Consider the following 6,000-nt stretch of genomic DNA (forward strand, 5'->3'; position numbering starts at 1 on the left):
ATGTGGAACTCTCATAGGATGGTGTCTATACTTAGAAATGACAGGAATGTGGTGCGTACCCCAACTCACTCAGCAATATGAATGCACGTTCCCATCAATGTATCTTTAGAAGCCAAACAGTGTATTTTTCCACAAGAAACTTTAATGCAAATTCCTCCAACAACAGGATACACCATAAAATTTAAAATAAAAAAATAGTGAGGAAAACACAATGGATTCCAGACTTTAAGATGGGCAGAAGTTAACAGCAAAGTTCTACAACCTGGAATGGTGTCCGGACTTGCATCCCAGGTGTTTCTGACTTAGAGCCATAGTCCTTCAATCGATCCAAGTGTAGTCCTCCTTCTCTGCTCCCCGTACATACATATTCTTGCACGTCACTCAGCGCAGCTTGGCGGGCATGTGCCCCCCACATGTAACTTAATGTAACGTATGTAATGTGTCCCCCCCTTCCTCCCTGCTTAATGCTGCACTGTAATCCACAAAAAATGTCTAATGTGCGCAAGCACACATGGCCAATAAAGTTGATTCTATTCTATTCTAAGAGAGGTCGGGTCGCCCCGCGTGTACGAGGCTTATGTACCCCATGTGGCACTATATGAATAAAAACTAATAATTGTTGCGATGCACTAACCAAAATGAAGTTACAATATTACTCTCTGTAATATAAAGTCTTAAAGAGAATGGGGGAAATTTACTAAGATGTGTATTCTACTTCACATGTGATGTTGCTATGGGCAACCAATCAGAATCTACTTATTTATTTAGCACCCTCTAGAACATGGGTCCTCAAACTGCGGCCCTCCAGATGTTGTGAAACTACAAATCCCAGCATGCCTTGCCACAGTTTTGCTATAAGGGAGTGTTAAAACTGTGGCAAGGCATGCTGGGATTTGTAGTTTCACAACATCTGGAGGGCCGCAGTTTGAGGACCCATGCTCTAGAAGATAGTAGACAGGATCTGATTGGTTGCCCATAGCAACATCACTGTCACGCTTTTAGAAGCACCAGCTGCAGAGTAACGTAGACTGGGTGCTTTAATGTATGGGGGTTGCATCCACGACAGAATGGAGTGAAACAAGTAATATGAAATGAAATTGATTTAATAAAGGTATTGCAAGACAAGGATACTGATGGCATAAAATATATATGACAGAAATGAAAATATAAAGTCAATAGTCCAATATATTATTGCAGAAGATGATGATGCTTGGTCTTGAAAGAATATTGCAATATTGTTAGAAGAGTTGTAGGAACAATAATGAATCAAATTTGAAGAATGAAGGATTGGTTGAAGATTGGATGATTGGATGAGGATTGGATGATTGGATTGAGAATTGGATGATTGGATGAAGATTGGATGATTGGATAAAGAATTGGATGATTGGATGAGGATTGGATGATTGGATTGAGAATTGGATGATTGGATGAAGATTGGATGAAGATTGGATGATTGGATAAATAATTGGATGATTGGATGAGGATTGGATGATTGGATTGAGAATTGGATGGTTGGATGAAGATTGGATGATTGGATGATTAAAGAAATAAATGAAGAAGACTTGTCCTTGCTGAGTATGGTCGTGGCTGCAGACAGAGGTGACCGTGGAAGTAACCGTCGGGAATGAAGACAAGGCGAGACCCCATGGAAGGGCTAACCTTGGCAGATCCTCTTTGGCGGTAGTGATTCCTTGGTACTTGGAGCAGTAGACGACCAGCAGGGGATCTTCAGTGGAGACGCTCAGGATGGTAGCGGATAGCTACAGAGCCAGACGGGAGCAATGATGCTGAGGGATCGACAACATTGTACTGACTGCCGGACTAGCCTGGTCAGTCAGTACTTAACAGGTGGACTGCGCAGTGATTGGTCAGGCAATCTGACAGGGGAGGCGGAGCTGCACAGGAGAGGCAGAGGTAACTAACAAGATGGCGCCCGCCAGTGAGGGCGACAGATTTCAGCCGGCCTGGATGTACGCAGCTGCGCAACGCCGGCATTCAGTCAGAGAGCAAACCAGGTACAAACACACATGGCGGCACGCCACTCACACCCTGCATAGAAGCGGAGCACATAGTACCAGTGTCACCACGCAATGACAATGCGGCCACATGTACCCCACCGGAGCCAGGGACACAAGCAGAGGTGAGCTCCATGGTTATATAAGTGCAGCTAGAGAGCCTAGGGCTAAGTACAACACAGGGGTTTTGGGTAAACGCCATGGTGGATGTGACAATCACATGTGAAGTAGAATACACATCTTAGTAAATTTCCCCCAATATGAGGATTGCATACACTAGATGTAATGATGAGTTTTTATTGCGTTGTAATAGCCGTAGCCCCAGATCTGGTTTACTTAGTGACAAGGGTTTACACCTGATCTGTGGCTCAATATGGCAACAAGCAGAGCCACCAACAGTAGCGCACGCAGGGGAGGGTCCCCTCTTTCCATGAGTACAAGAATTTAAAAAATCGGCCCTGGGGAACCAGAGATATCTGACTTCAAAGCAGTGGTCCCCATCCAAGTCTGTTAATTGCTCTTCCCAGTCGGATATTTCAGGTTCTGTCTGACTTAGAGTTTTTATGAGGGTATATTCCAAAAGCTGGGACTCTCCCCCTTTGATGGACACTAGAAGCTTGTCTCTACTGTTCCCAAAATCAGAGATATCAGCCTTCCAGCAGCTGGTTACTGCTCCAGCTTCACACATCTGGTATGTAGTTTTATATTCTCGTTGGCAGATTGCTCTGCCTCCTGAACTCTGATCCCCTAGTCCCCAATAACAATGGAAGAGAAAAAAGGTGAATCAGTTTGACTGGGATGCACTCCTGTTCCACAGTAATAAAATATTATTTTTACCTATAAAAGGTGTATACTTTATTTGTTGACGTATTTGATTATTTTTAGAAGTTTTATTTATTAAACTTTATTAATAGCTAGTAGGTCATCATTCTGTAATGGTGCTGGATAATACAGTTTATCAACGATATGAGACCTTAAGGTAAGTAGCGAAAATATTAAAACAAGATATAGATTTAAAGAGAAAAATAAATTTTAAAGATTAAAAATCACTCTGTGAATATTGTAGCTTGAGTATACTTGTCTAGTTACTGCTTAAATTCCACAGTGTGATAGTGGATTAATGCAGTGCCTGTGTAGGGTGTTTGATTAACACGGTGATATTCTCACTGTCTGTTGTCTAATCAAAGCAATGTATTGCCCTCTGCGTATATATTCCTCAAATGGGGTTGATTCTGCCCACGATAGTTCTATCTGAACCACTGCATATGGTGCAGATGTATAATCCGTACGGACAGGTTTGTCCTACACTAGTACTAGTGCTCACAATCTGTCAGGCAGAGTCACTGGTAATTGTCAAAGGGTGTGCACTCAATTAGTGCCGTGCACACTGTGCGATCTTCCAATTGGATCTATGCTGATCCTATAAGGTGCTCTACATACAATTCATGTGGCACATATACGTGGGTCGTACACACTGTGCAATCTTCCGATTGGATCTGTAATGATCCTGTGCTTCTGAGCTTAAATGGCTGATGTGCTTTATGGTGCACTACATACAGTTCATGTGGCACGTATACATAGGTAGGAACAGTACTGATGGTATGTTGTGCACAGTTTAATGAATCACGTGTTCACATACATGCATTTCTTTATTGGGCAAGGTCACTGGTAGGCTGCCAGTACGAATGTGTGATCGCTGGATGTCATACACACTATGCAATCCTCAGGTTGGATCTACACTAGCATTGTGTTTTTGTGCTAAAATAGCTACTGCATTTTGTAATGCGCTGTTAACAAGTTAATATATCACATATACATCAATGAAAGCAAATGCCAGTGGTGTACTGCACACAGTGAGTCACTGTTAACTGCCAAGATGGATCTTCAATCACTGATTGCCATACACACTGTGCAATCCTAAGATTGGATCAACACTCGCACTGTGCTTCTATGTTTTGATAACTCATACGCTTTCTGATGCGCTTATTAACGAGTTCTGATATCACATATACAAGAGTGAAAGCCAATACCAGTGACGTATTTGACAGGCTTAAATGGATTATATGTGCACAGCAAAACAGTTCTCTAACGGGCACAGTTACTGGTAGCTGTCGCAATAAATGTGCAAACACTGATTGCCCTACACACTGTGCAATCCTCAGATTGTATCCCCACTAGTGTTGCGCTTCTGTGTTTTAAATAACCAATGCGCTATTAAGGGTTAGTATAACATATATATGTGAATGGAACTTGTGTCAGATCGTATACACTAGATTCTATGCCAGGATCTCCTTTACTATTGACAGTGATCCATTGCCTGTGTAGGGTGTTTGATTAACACGGTGATATTCTCACTGTCTGTTAGGGTTACCACCTAGTCCCTTTAATTCCGGACACATGTTAATTACACAGGTTCTGTGGCAGTTTAAAATCAGGTGAAGTGGAGTCTTGAAGTCAGCCAGCCACAGAACCTGTGTAATTAATATGTGTCCGGAATTAAAGGGACTAGGTGGTAACCCTACTGTCTGTTGTCTAATCAAAGCAATGTGTTGCCCTCTGCATATATATTCCTCAAATGGGGTTGATTCTGCCCACGATAGTTCTATCTGAACCACTGCATATGGTGCAGATGTATAATCCGTGCGGACAGATTTGTCCTACACTTTTACTAGTGCTCACAATCTGTCAGGCAGAGTCACTGGTAATTGTCAAAGGGTGTGCACTTAATTAGTGCCGTGCACACTGTGCGATCTTCCAATTGGATCTATGCTGATCCTATAAGGTGCTCTACATACAATTCATGTGGCACATATACGTGGGTCGTACACACTGTGCAATCTTCCGATTGGATCTGTAATGATCCTGTACTTCTGAGCTTAAATAGCTGATGTGCTTTATGGTGCACTACATACAGTTCATGTGGCACGTATACATAGGTAGGAACAGTATTGATGGTATGTTGTGCACAGTTTAATGAATCACGTGTTCACATACATGCATTACTTTATTGGGCAAGATCACTGGTAGGCTGCCAGTGATCTTGCCCAATAAAGTAATGCATGTATGTGAACACGTGATTCATTAAACTGTGCACAACATACCATCAATACTGTTCCTACCTATGTATACGTGCCACATGAACTGTATGTAGTGCACCATAAAGCACATCAGCTATTTAAGCTCAGAAGTACAGGATCATTACAGATCCAATCGGAAGATTGCACAGTGTGTACGACCCACGTATATGTGCCACATGAATTGTATGTAGAGCACCTTATAGGATCAGCATAGATCCAATTGGAAGATCGCACAGTGTGCACGGCACTAATTAAGTGCACACCCTTTGACAATTACCAGTGACTCTGCCTGACAGATTGTGAGCACTAGTACAAGTGTAGGACAAATCTGTCCGCACGGATTATACATCTGCACCATATGCAGTGGTTCAGATAGAACTATCGTGGGCAGAATCAACCCCATTTGAAGAATATATACGCAGAGGGCAACACATTGCTTTGATTAGACAACAGACAGTGAGAATATCACCGTGTTAATCAAACACCCTACACAGGCAATGGATCACTGTCAATAGTAAAGGAGATCCTGGCATAGAATCTAGTGTATACGATCTGACACAAGTTCCATTCACATATATATGTTATACTAACCCTTAATAGCGCATTGGTTATTTAAAACACAGAAGCGCAACACTAGTGGGGATACAATCTGAGGATTGCACAGTGTGTAGGGCAATCAGTGTTTGCACATTTATTGCGACAGCTACCAGTAACTGTGCCCGTTAGAGAACTGTTTTGCTGTGCACATATAATCCATTTAAGCCTGTCAAATACGTCACTGGTATTGGCTTTCACTCTTGTATATGTGATATCAGAACTCGTTAATAAGCGCATCAGAAAGCGTATGAGTTATCAAAACATAGAAGCACAGTGCGAGTGTTGATCCAATCTTAGGATTGCACAGTGTG

Source organism: Crinia signifera, chromosome 2 (genome assembly GCF_055691185.1).
Source record: "Crinia signifera chromosome 2, ASM5569118v1, whole genome shotgun sequence".
Classification (NCBI taxonomy): Eukaryota; Metazoa; Chordata; class Amphibia; order Anura; family Myobatrachidae; genus Crinia; species Crinia signifera.